Below are 14,011 nucleotides of genomic sequence, written 5' to 3' on the forward strand. Positions count from 1 at the left end.
GCTTATCACTCTTCCATAGCTATGACTTTACCTCCTAAAGTAAACACAAAACCCCGAAGTTGACTTATTATTATCCCTATCCGATTGGAAGTCAAAATCCATGCAACCCACAAGGACCAAATTAACTGTCTTGTAAGCTAGCATATAATCTCTAGTGCCTCTAAGGTACTACAATATATGCTTTACTGCAGTCCACTATCCTTGTCTAGGGTTACTTTGATATCTGCTAACTATGCCTGTGGCAAAACAGATTTCTGATCTCGTGCATAGCATACATTAGGCTTTCAACAGCCGTAGCATAAAGAACTGCATATATTTCCTTTATCTCCTTTGATGTCTACAGAGACATATCTTTAGATAAAGTTACTCTATCCTGAAAAGGTAAGAAACCTTTCTTGGAGTTTTGTATGCTTAAAACGAACAAGGATTTTTCCGATGTATGAAGCTTGGGATAAGTAAAATATTCTTTTCTTGCGATCCCTTATTACTTTGATCTCAAGAATATATACATTCTCCCAAGTCCTTTATATCAAATTGTTTGGACAACCATACCCTTACTTCTGACAACATTTTGATATTGTTTCCAACTACCAAAAATGTTATCTAAGTATAGTACAAAAAATACCACCACGTTTCCATCACATCTTTTGTATACACAAGACTTATCCGGTTACTAAATCCATAGATCTGGATTACTTTGATAAACCGGATATTCCAAGACCTTGAAGCTTTGCCTCAGTCCATAGACTGATTGAGCTTACACACAAGATGCTCTTAGCCCTTTGCAATGAACCCTTCTGGTTGCTTTATATGGATGTTTTCTTCAAGACTTCCATTAAGGAATGCTGTCTTGACATCCACTTGCCAAATAGATAAAAGAATCCGGACCGACTTAAGCATGACTACCAGTGAAAAAGTTTCCTTTTTCATCAAGCCTTGCTTTGAAAGTTACTACCTTCCTGTCTATCCCTCTTTTCTTATTATAGACCTTTTTACACCCAACGACTTTTACACCATTTGGTGATTCTACAAGCTTCCAGATTTTATTAGAATACATATATTCTAATTCTTTTATTCATTACTCTTTGCCAAGATGCTGTATCTTTATCTTGGAGTGCTTCATCATATGACCGAAGATCAGGTTCATGCCCTCCAGGGATCGAGTCCAAAAACTCTCCCAAAACATGAACCTATTTAGGTTGCATAACAACCCTCCCACTACAATAAGACACTTTCTGTAATTGTGTATCAATTTGTGATACGTGTTGCAGTTTTCTTGTGGTATCTCATCTTGTACAGTTGGTACTAGGTTAGACATGTCCTTTATTATTTCCTTAAGAACAAATTTACTTATGAGCACGTGGTTCATTATATAGTCCTTTTCTAAAAAATCAGTCATTGATGCTAACAATGACCTTCTAATTTTTAAGACTATAAACCTACTTTTGTTTATCTAGGATAACTTACAAACAAGTGAACTCCTATCCAACTTATCATTGTCTCTCTTTAACATATGTGCTGGATTACCCGAATCCGAATATGCTTCAAAATAGGTTTTCACCTATTCAGCGATTCTATATGAGTAGAGAGTTCTAACTTGGAAGGTACTATGTTCACTTTCGTTATCAGAGTTTATCCTTAAAACAAATTTGGTAATTTTCTAAATAACTCATCATCTACCTAATTATTTCATAAGAGTCCTTTACCTTCTTTCTACTACACCATTCTGTTGGGGTGTACTAGGTGCAGTTAGTTGGGATTGAATCCCTACTTTTGATAAGTGACTCCTAAATTCTCCCAAGAGGTACTTGCCACTACGATCTTACCATAGTGACATTTACTTTAACATTTCTCCGCATCAGCCTTGTACTCTTTGAACTAATCAAAGTACTTAGTCTTGCGGTACATTAAGTAAATTTATTTGTATCTTGAATAGTTGTCTATAAAATAGATGAAATATTCAATACTACCTCTTGTCTGGATAGTCATAGGATCACACAAATCAGAATGAACCGATTTCAACATATCTTTGACTCCATACCCCTTAGACTTAAAAGCTTTTTGGTTATTTTCCTTCCAAGTAAGACTCGCAGGTTGGAAAGATTTCCACTACTAATGAACCCAAAAGTTCATCAGCTACCAATGAATCCTACTTAAGTTAATATAACCTAGCCTTAGATGTCAAAGATATAATTGGTTCATTTTCGAAGGTTGCTTTCTCTTAAGTTAGAAGATGTGTTACTAATTTCCATTTGTTGCATCGTGGGAGTTATTGGATTATAAATTGTCAACCAACATACCAGAATAGATAACTTGCCTATTTTTCTTGATAACAACTTTGTTATCAAAATAGACACAATATATATTCTATAATAGTTTAGAAACTGAAATCAGATTCTTTCTAAACTTAGTATGTAAAGACAATTCCTAATAATCCAAATTTTATTCCTATTAGAGAATAAACCTCTCCCATTGCAACAGCTGCTACTTTTGCAGTAGTGCCCATGTGGACGGTGTTTTTATTTTCATTTAGTTGTCGGGTTTCCTGGAACCCTGCAATGAATTGCAGACATCAATGGCTCCCATATCTACACACCAGGTACCGGTAGATAACTCCACTAAACATGTATCAACTAATGAATAAAATACACCTATATTGTTCTTAGTTCTAAGAGGACAGTCTACCTTAATGTCCAAATTCTATTTCCAATCAATTATAATTGGGACCACTAAGTCTATCCTAAAGTATATCAGCTAGGGATTGACCATCTTCCTAAGAATCACAAAAATATTTGGTTAAGACCAACTCCTTAAAAATTCCCATGAATTTTTTATGTCACGTTAGTGTGGACGTATACAAATTCAAAGAGGAAATTTTATCATTTAATTTTATTATCTCGTCAACCTTACTTTATGACGAATAAAATTAATAGTTGGTCTATCTTTAATCAAATATTTGGTCAAGACTCTAAATTTAAATTTTTAAAAAAATATTGATTCCTCAAACAATATTATTTAAATTCACCAACACCTCAAACACCGTGAATTTTGTATGCCACGTTAGTGTGGACGTATACAAATTCAACATTTGTAAAAGGAGGGTTTTACCCATTAACTATCTTGTCAACGTAACTTTATGACAAATAAAATTATCTCAAACACCGTTAATTTTGTATGCCACGTTAGTGTGGACGTATACAAAATCAATCATTTGTAAGAGGGGTTTTAACCCTTTAATTTTATTATCTTGTCAACCTAGTTTTATGACAAATTAATAGTTGGTTTCATTTGGTCACACAAATAATAGCAGTGACTCCGATGGGGAGGATACTATTAGATGTGTCTAAGTGTATACCATTACTTGACACTAAGTCCATTAATAAGATTATGCCCTTTCGTTGGGGAAGATCACACGCTCTTAATTAACTTCCTATAGTCATCCAAAAATGGAAGTATGTTCTAGTGATCCGCAAACAAGCTCATCCGTTATGGAGGAAGGCACTCAGAGCCAACGCGCAAGCTTGTTTGCATCACTTACAAACCAGTAATGGAGACCATGGGATTTACTTAAAAATCCCTCTCCCACTTAGTTATTTATTAATGAGGAATTTTAACTATGCTAGCCTACTAAACTTGTAAACTAACATGCACACACAGCACAATATAAAAGCAATAAATAGAAAATCTAATTTTCAACTATTATGGCTTTTATCTCTAGTTGTCCTCCGTGTGTTATCATCCCAAGCTGCTGCCATATTTGGCCACCGCCACCGGGTCTAGCTGTCGCATCCATCTTGCTCCTTGTTCCGCTGCGCCTCTGGTCCTTAGAAGGTTCCACGCTTTGCAAGATTCGATCCGCGACATAAATAGAATTTTACAATTTTGATCCTATATTCCATAAAAGGAATGTACATGTATCTAGATCAAAAATAAAATCCTAATAAAACTAAATACAGCTCCTGCTGTATTTTATAATACAATCATGCACACACATATAAATGCCCTTGACATGTCCAAGGGTCCAATCACACACATAAAACTATAAGCCATAATAGTTGGATCCTGCATCCACAAAGTTAGCACATCCTACTATTATCCTGCCTAAATTATGTATGACATGTGCATAATTAAACTAATACCAAATAAACAGAGGCAAAACCCTAGCTCTGATACCAATTGCTGGTTGCTACTCGGAAAGCCTAGATGTTCCACTGTACAAAAATTTTGTACAAAGGTCTGAACCTTTTCCTAGCTACCATGTGTTCTTTTAAATTAAATTTTGGATCGCCTGCGGAACTTAACACGTTTGATCCAAAAATTAATCTATTTGTTCTTTTAGGTTTTGACTTGGATCTCCTGCGGAACTTAACACGTTCGACCCAAGTCACCTTAAGTTATTAATTCCATTAAATATTAATTTCCATAATCGGTTCCCAGTACTGACGTGGCGAGGCACATGGCCTTCTTGGATATGGGAGCAACCACCACCGACTAGACAAAACCTTTTATAGAAAGCTAATATTTAATTTCCTAAAATAACTTTAGGTTAACCGAAAAGAACAATCAAATCACAAGGAAAAGAAAAACAAAAGAACACTATATCGAAAACGAATTCGAAACTCTAGAATCGTATGCCTCTTGTATTTAGTATTATTTCCATAAATAACTAGCATGATGCGGAAAGGAAAAATAACTAGTTATACCTTCTAAAAGACCTCTTGATCTTCTACCGTATTCCTCTTCTAACCTCGGACGTTGTGTGGGCAACGATCTTCCGAGATGAGAACCACCAAGCACCTTCTTCTTCCTTATAAGTTTCGGCCACCACAATTCTCCAAGAGAAGTAGAGGTCCGGCCACCACCACCAAGCTCCAAGGGATGCAAGAAACAAAACCACCTTTCTCTCCTTCTTCTCCTAGCTAGAACCGGCCATCATCAAGAGCTCCAAGAGAGGTTGCCGCCGGCCATAAGAAGAAGAGAAGAGGAAGAAGCTAGGGCCGGCCACCAAGGAGGAAAAGAGAGGAGAAGAATAATAGAGTTGATCACCCATGAAGGCACCTCTACCCCCTCTTTTATAATCCTTGGTCTTGGCAAATAAGGAAATTTAATTAAAAACTTCCTTAATTCTTTTGACATGAAAAAGAAAATTTTATTTAATTAAAAACAATTTTCCTATTCTCAATTTACATGGTCGGCCACCATCAAGCTATAAACAAGGAGAGTTTTAATTAATTAAAACTTCCTAATTTGTCTCCAGAAATTTATAAAAAATTTCTCCAATAAAAGGAAATTTTATAAATTAAAATTCTTCTTTTAAACATGTGGATAATTTCCAAAAGGAAAGTTATCTCTAAAAATTAAAATCTCTTTTCAATCTACAAATAAGGAAAGATATCAAATCTTTTCTTAATCTTTTGTAGAAACTAATAAAAGAGAATATTTAATTTTTAAACTTCTCTTTTAAATTATTATCATGGTTAAAAAGGAAAGTTTTTCTTAAAAATAAAATCTCCTTTCAATCTACAAATAAGGAAAGATCTTTTCTTAATCTTTTGTAGAAAGCTTTTAAAAGGAAAGATTTAATTTTTAAACTCTCTTTTAAAACTATGATATCCACATAAGAAATAATTTTAATAAAAAATCCTTTTTAATATGATGTGGCCGGCCACCTAAGCTTGGGCTCCAAGCTATTGGCCGGCCACCTTAAGGCCAACTTTTAGGCTTGGCCGGCCCTAAGCTTGAGCTTCAAGCTTAGCTTGGCCGGCCCCTATTGGTTGGGTAAGAAGGTGGGTATGTGGTGGGTATAAATCTCTATATACAAGAGGCTACGATAGGGACCGAGAGGAGGAATTGGTTTTGGTCTCCCGATAAAATTAAGCATCCCGTGCTCGCCCCGAACACACAACTTAATTTTATCAATAATAATTCATTCCACTAGAGAACTATTATTGAACTACCGCACCAATCCCAAATTACATTTTGGGCTCCTTCTTATCATGAGTGTGTTAGTCTCCCTGTGTTTAAGATATCGAATGTCCACTAATTAAGTGAGTTACTGACAACTCATTTAATTAATTATCTTAGTCCAAGAGTAGTACCACTCAACCTTATCATCATGTCGGACTAGGTCCACCTGCAGGGTTTAACATGACAATCCTTATGAGCTCCTCTTGAGGACATTATCAACCTAGTATCTCTAGGACACAGTTTCCTTCTATAATCAACAACACACACTATAAGTGATACCATTTCCCAACTTATCGGGCTTATTGATTCATCGAACTAAATCTCACCCTTTGATAAATTAAAGAAATAAATATCAAATATATGTGCTTGTTATTATATTAGGATTAAGAGCACACACTTCCATAATAACCGAGGTCTTTGTTTCTTTATAAAATCAGTATAAAAGAAACGACCTCAAATGGTCCTACTCAATACACTCTAAGTGTACTAGTGTAATTAGACAGTCAAGATAAACTGATACCTAATTACACTACGACCTTCTAATGGTTTGTTCCTTTCCATTTTAGTCGTGAGCTACTGTTCATAATTTATAAGGTACTGATAACATGATCCTCTGTGTGTAACACCACACACCATGTTATCTACAATATAAATTAATTGAACAACTATATTTATCACAAATGTAGACATTTGACCAATGTGATTCTTATTTCTAGATAAATGTTTATACCAAAAGCTAGGCTTTTAGTATACACTCTAACAGATGCAGGTATAAAAGAGGCTGAGGGCTTCTACAGAGGGACTACTTCTTCCTTCTTCTTCCTCCTCTGAACTGAGCTGTTGTTCTTCTGAAAGTTGTGCTCTTGAGCTTTGCTGGGCTCCGAAGCTTCGTGTGAGCTTCTTCGACTGAGTTGCTTGTTGGCATTCGTCCGTGAAGTTGGTGCTTCATCCGGGACTTCAGTCGACGAGAAGGCAAGCGAGTATTTGTACATTCATTATGTATTTTGTTCTTGCTCTTCTTTGTATTTCCATATTGTTGTTGCAAGCTATTGTGGCGAGGTTTCTCCACCCACAAGGAGTATTTATTAGCCGGTTTTCCGGGGACTCATCCACCGACGGATTGATAGGGCTCGTCCACCTTACGGACACGCCGAGGAGTAGGAGTATCACCTCCGAACCTCGTTACATCCATCGAGTTTGAGGTTTGTCTTCTTCCTTTTCGTTTCTACGGTTTCATTTCCGCTGCGCTAACCCTAATCGTAGGAAGAAACGCGAAGAATTTGGAGCGGCTATTCACACCCCCCCTCTCTAGCCGCGACCGTCGATCCTAACAAAACACAGGGAGACTAACACACTCATAATAAGAAGGAGCCCATATAATAATATGGGATTGGTGCGGTAGTTCAATAATAACTTTTTAGTGGAATGAGATATTATTGATGAACTCGAGTTGGGTGTTTGGGGTGAACACGAGAAGCTCAAATTCATCGGAAGACCAAAACCAATTCCTCCTCTTGGTTCATATCGTAACCTCTTAATTATAAAGTGTTATACCCACCCATACCCACCTTTTTACCCACCTTAAGGTGGCAGACCAAGCTTAGCTTGGAGCCCAAGCTAGGGTCGACCAAACCAAGATTAGATGGGTCAAGTAGGTGGTCGGCCCTAGCTTGGAGCCCAAGCTTAGGTGGCCGACCACATAAAAAATAAAAGGAGTTTATTTTAAAAATCTTTCCTTATGTGAAAGTCATGATTTTAAAAGAGAGTTTAAAATTTAAATTTTTCCTTTTATAACTTTCTACAAAAGATTAAGAGAAAGGTTTGATATCTTTCCTTATTTGTGGTTAAAAGGAAGATTTTAATTTTTTATAAAACTTTCCTTTTTTGTAACCATCCTCATGATTTTAAAAGAGAGTTTTAAAATTAAATTTTACCTTTTATAGTTTCTACAAAAGATTAAGAGAAAGGTTTGATATCTTTCCTTATTTGTAGATTGAAAGGAAGATTTAAATTTTGAAGAAAACTTTCCTTATTGTAATCATCCACATGTTTTAATAGAGAGATTTTAATTTATAAAAGTTTCCTTTTATAACCAACCATGAAGGGAATTTTTAAAGAGAAATTTTATTTTAAAAATTTCCAGAAACAAATTAGGAAGTTTTAATTTTGTGTTTAAAACTTTCCTTGTTTGGAGGATTTGAGGTGGCCGACCACATTAATAGAAGAAAAGAAATTTTTTTTATCAATTAAATTTTCCTTTCAATGGCAAAGAAAATAAGGAAGTTTTTATTAAAACTTTCCTTATTTGCCAAGTCCAAGGAATATAAAAGAGAGGGCAGAGGTGTCTCACCTCATAACAACAATACATCTTCTATTGTTCCTCTCTTCCTTGGTGGTGGCCGACCCTCTCTTCCTCTTCCTCTCCTATTCTTCTTGCTTGTGTGGCCGGCGGCATCTTCATCTCAAGGAGCTTGGTGGTGGCCGAATCTTGTTAGAGGAAGAAGGAGAGATAGGAGGCTTTGTTTCTTAGCATCCCTTGGAGCTTGGTTGGTGGCCAAAAGTTCTTTATCTCTTCAAGATAGGTGATGGTCGAAACTTGCTTGGAGAAGAAGGAAGCTTGGGTGGATTCTTGTCTCGATAGATTGTAGCCCACACGACGTCCGAGATAAGAAGAGGAATACGATAGAAGATCGAGAGGTCTATAAGCTACAAAAAGTATAACTAGTTATTAGTTTCTGCATCATAACTAGTTCATCTTTTTGTTTAGATCTTGAAATACTAAACACAAGAGGCTAATGTATCTAGGTTTCAAATTTATGATTCGAGTTTGTGTTTCTTTTGTTTTTTCGATCTTGTGATTCAATTGTTCTTAATGGTTAAACCTAGGGTTACTATAAGGAGATTAAATATTGAATTTCGTTGAAAGGTTTTGTCTAGGAAGTGGTGGATGATCCCATACCCAAGAAGGCCTAGTGCCTCGCCATGTTTAACCTGGAAACCGATCTCTGAAATAAATATTTAATCAAATTTGTAACATGGGTGGATTTGGATTAATAATGTTAAGCATCGTTTGCGATCCAAGTCTAAACCTCTAAGAATAGATAAGTTGAATTTGGAATCAATAATGTTAAGTTCTGTTTGCGATTCCAAATTTAATTTCTAAAGAACACAATAGGTTGTTAGGAAATGTTTAGGACTTGTCCAAAATTTTTGTATAGGGGAACCGGTATGATATTCCGAGTAGCAACCAACAACAACATCATAAGTGACCAACCCTACATTCTATAATTTATTCAACTCGACAATTAGAGATTGTAAGAAATTATCTATCTTATCTTTGGGAATGGTTGGACCAGGAATAAGTACAGTAAGGAATATAAATTTATTTTTCATGCACATCCATGGTAGTAAATTATACGGTGTTAATATAACTAGCCAAGATGAATATGTTAGTGCAGTTGATACCAATGATTAAACCTAGGTTTTGATGAATGACAAGTGGATTAAAGTTAGATGTGTTGTTGATCTAACCTTGTTACCGAATGTGCAAGATTGACTAACTTGATGGGTCAAGAGGACCAGACACCAGGCAAGAAGTCCAGTCAGGATATGTGATTCCTGAGTGGTGAAGTCTAAATGTGAGATTCTGGTAGGAGGTCAGGATGTTTGATTCCCAATGGATTAAAGTCTAAATATATTATTTTGGCAGGAGGTTGGGATGTTTGATTCCCAATTGGCAAAGTCCGGATGTGTGATTCCGGCAGGAAGATCTAGTAGGTCAGATTAGACATCAAGGAGATAACTTGACATTTGGTAAGTGAAGGTAAATCACTGGAGGAGAGTGGGTCAGTGAGGACGCGTCCCGTTTAAGGGAACGGTAGGCGCCGGTCCAATTTAGTTCTATTTTGGAAAACCTAAATTGAAACCATAACTAGATTCAGGTCTGGAAGATAAGATCTAATTAATACTATTTTTATTGTGCTAATTTTGTTTTGTAGGTTATACACTTTACTTTTAGACTAACATATTTTTTCAAGAGTTAGAAAGCAACAAACAATCTTGATGAACAGTGCTCAAGGTGCCTTCGGTGCTTCTAAAGGCGGCTCGAATGCTCAGTCGAAGAGTCCGCATGGGAGAGCGCGGAGGCGCCTTCCATGTGAAGGAAGGCGCCTTGGGTAGGTGCTAGAAGGTGCCTTGGAGAGCTCTGAAGGTACCTTCCAAAAGATAAAATAATTGAGATGTGGATGTTATCATCTCCAAAGAGAAGGGGATAGAAGTTGCTACTGGAGGCGCCTTCAAGGTGGCTGAAGGCACCTTCCATAGGCTATATATGCCCTGTTCAAGCATCACACTACACAGTACTTGAATACAAGCTTGGATGATCCTTCTGGTGCTTTAAATTTATTTTGTTATTGTCGCGCTACCACTCTGCTACTTCCGATCGCTACCGACAAGCAAACACCAACACCCGAACTCTCTACTTTGACAAACCTTGTGTTGGTAACAATTTTGTTTAAGTCATTTATTTGTTGCTAGGGCAGTGTAGGTTGTTGCATTATCCTTTACATCATTCATGTATTCAATTCCCTTTTCCGACAGTTCCAAAAAAGGCTTTTAGTGGATTATCCATCGATATGGTCTAAGAGATTGTGTGTCTTGGAGTAGGAGTCGTCGAAAACTATGAACTAAGTAAAACCGACCTAGTTTCTATTTTCAAGTTTAGTTTTCTGCTGCGCATTTTGTTTTCAAAATTGAAAAAGTCAAAATTTCAAAATCACGTGATTCACCTCCCACCTCTCACATGCGTAACGATCCAACAAATAGTATCAGAGCTAGACCACTCTGAATTAGTGAAACCACCAATTGAGTATATATATATATATTTATATATTATTAAAAAATATTCTTACATCTTTTTTTATTTTCATTTTTTCACTATTAGTTAGAATTGATGACATAACCCTTTGACAAAATTTGTCATTATTTTTTTATTTTTAATATTTGATTATTTTTCCTCAAAATTGTTGTAACATCATTCGACTCAGTCTTTATTCATTTTTCCTCCCACACTACTTACCCCAAGACCTAGGTGGCGTTTGGTCTAGAGGTTTGGGAATGAGGGAATGGATTCATTCCCAAACATTGTGTTTGGTTGATGGGAATAGAATTAAGATTTTGGAATGAAACCCAAAAACTTAGATATGGATAAAACTCATCCCTCCCTTGGGTTTTAATGGAATGGGAATGAGAATTAAGTTTTGGACGAAAATACCCTTAGTATATTTGTTCAATTTATCTTTCATTTCACTCTCTCTCCTTACTCTCTCTCATCATACTTTCTTTCTCCTCATTCTATCATCACATTTTCTCTCTTAATATACTTTCTCTCTCCTCATTCTCTCTCATTACACATTCACTACCATTTTCTCTTTGTATTCTCTCTCATCACACATACTCTCTCATCATTTTCTCTCTCTTCATTCTCTCCTCATTTTTTTCATCATACTTCCTCTCTCCTCATTCTATCATCATATTTTCTCTCTCAATATACTTTCTCTCTCCTCATTCTCTCTCATCACACATTCTCTACCATTTTCTCTCTATATTCTCTCTCATCACACATTCTCTCATCATTTTCTCTCTTTTCATTCTCTCCTCATTTTTTCATCATACTTTCTCTCTCCTCAATCTCTCTTACCATACTCTCTCTACATTTTCTCTCATCATACTTTCTCTCTCTTTATTATCTTTCATCACATTCTCTCTCCTCATTTTCTCTCATCACACTTTCCCTCTCTTTATTTTTTCCCATCACACTTTCTCTCTCATCACATTTTCTCATCATACTTTCTCTCCTCAATCTCTCATTTTTTTGTAAAATACCGGAAAATAGGCGAATATTAATAAGGGAATTTTCCGGAATTTATGGAAATTTTTCAGAAATTTTTCGGAGCTCGTACGGATGAGTTGACGGGGATAAAAACGGGGTCCGGAAAAGCCTGTTTTGGCTACCCCAATTAAATGAGGAAAAGTTGAATTTTTCTTAATTCTTTTCCTTTATTTATTTATTTCCTTTTTCCTGCATTTTCGCCGTTTCCTCATTTCTTCTTCCCGACGCCGATCGCGCGCCTTCTCCCCGTGCCCTAACCGGCCGCACGGGCGGTTTCTCCTCCCCGAGAGCACAAAACCCTCGGCCACTTCTTAAATTTTTCTTCTTCTCACCACTGCCGAAGTTTCTTCTTCTTCCTTGACTCTGAATTGGCGCCGACTCCTCCTCCTCTTTGGGCTCGCGACACCGCCGGCGACCCATCTCCTTTCTTCTTACCGCCGGCCAAAGCCAAGCAGTGTTGATCAAGCCGCCGACCTCCTCTGTGCCGCGACGCTACTGCCTCCTCTTCTTCAAGCCTGATCTCTGCCCACCGACGCTGAGTTGTGCCCTAGTCGCCACTGCCGCCTTCTACTGCCGATCCTCTGCCCTATTTGTAAGCCGAGGCTTTTGGATTGGGTCTTCTTCTTCCTTTTCCTCCCTGTTCAAGACTGCTCCTCCTCAGCCCTAGCCGACGCCACTACTGCTTGTTAGAGGGGAAGGGTTAGCCGACCATCAGGTTCTGCCGAGCCCTAGAATTTCCACTGTCGGGTTCTTTCTTCATCCATCGCAGCAACCATTTCAGCTTTGGGTAAGATTGATCTATATAAGAGTTAAATTGAGTATATGGCATGGAGGTCAATTGTTGCTTACTGCACAATTTCGGCAGTGGGTTTCCCGGATCGCGTGCAACAGTAGAGTGCTGCTGGTCGGATACAAGAATCGCTAAAGAGGAAGCGATTGACACCAATTTGGGTAAGACGTGGTTGATATCAAATTTGGTAGGGATTGGAGTTGTGTTTGTGAATATGGGTGCATTGATCGTTTAGTAGTAAATTTTTAAATATGGATTTGTGATTTTTGCTGATTCATGTAGGTTGGATAATTGTAGCATGTCAGTGTAAAAGGGATACAAATTGACTAAGTGTGAATTAGGTTTATGTTCATGTATTAATTAGGGTTTTGCCCTAATTCAGGGTTAGAGATTTTTGGTTAGCTATTTATTAGAATTGTAGCTAAATAAAAACGTATGTTTGATATCACAGGATTTTGACGCGAGACGAGTATCTCGGAGTCGGAATTGGACTTTTCTTTTTTCGGAGGCGGGTACTTTTGACTTTTTGTCTTTGATATGCTTAGTAATGAAATTAACATATTGCATTAATTATGTCCTTTATTTGTTTCGGTTAGTCACTACCCAATATCTGATACATGATTGATTGATTGCTTGATTTGCATCCCATGTATACTTTATTTGTTTATACATGCTTATAGGGGGTAGTGATATACCATGCTTCACCATGTTCAGGACCTAGGTTTTTATACCTTCTGTGTACCTTTGATTCGATATGATTCGTTGGCCTAGGGTGCACTTTTCTATATATATGGATTAGGTCAGGATGTTTATATGGTTATTGCCATGCATCATTTGCATGATTGCATGTTGTGCGATAGTCCGCTCCATTATTGTTGAGCACATCGCCAGTTACATGGATCTGCACACACCACCACTCATTGGTTAGTGGTCGATTCAGGCAGAGTGGGGACTCGTTAGGCACCGTTGGTCCGCTCATGGGTAGTGTGACACAACGTGTTATCCGGCAGTGATTCCTCCCGTCATCGTGTACTGGGAGTTGAGAGCATTGCGCTCCCCTATGATTTGGGGTAGGAGGATAGGTGTACTCGACAAGATCCCGTCCACTCGGTCACTCATCGGGAGTATAACGACAGAGTGTACGGTTGTCACCTACCCACTCGGCCTCACTATTGTGTGTGAGATGATCGGCTGGGGGTGACCAGACGCATCATTGGCATCATATGCATGATGCATTTATTGCTTGTGTTTGTGGTTGCTGCATTTATATGCGTATTGTTTGGATACCTATGTTTGACATGCATACAGTTCTTAGGTTTTGTTACATACTCTAGTTTTTATTTCACTAGATGTTTACTTGATGT

Source organism: Zingiber officinale, chromosome 8A (assembly GCF_018446385.1).
Source record: "Zingiber officinale cultivar Zhangliang chromosome 8A, Zo_v1.1, whole genome shotgun sequence".
NCBI classification, from domain to species: Eukaryota; Viridiplantae; Streptophyta; class Magnoliopsida; order Zingiberales; family Zingiberaceae; genus Zingiber; species Zingiber officinale.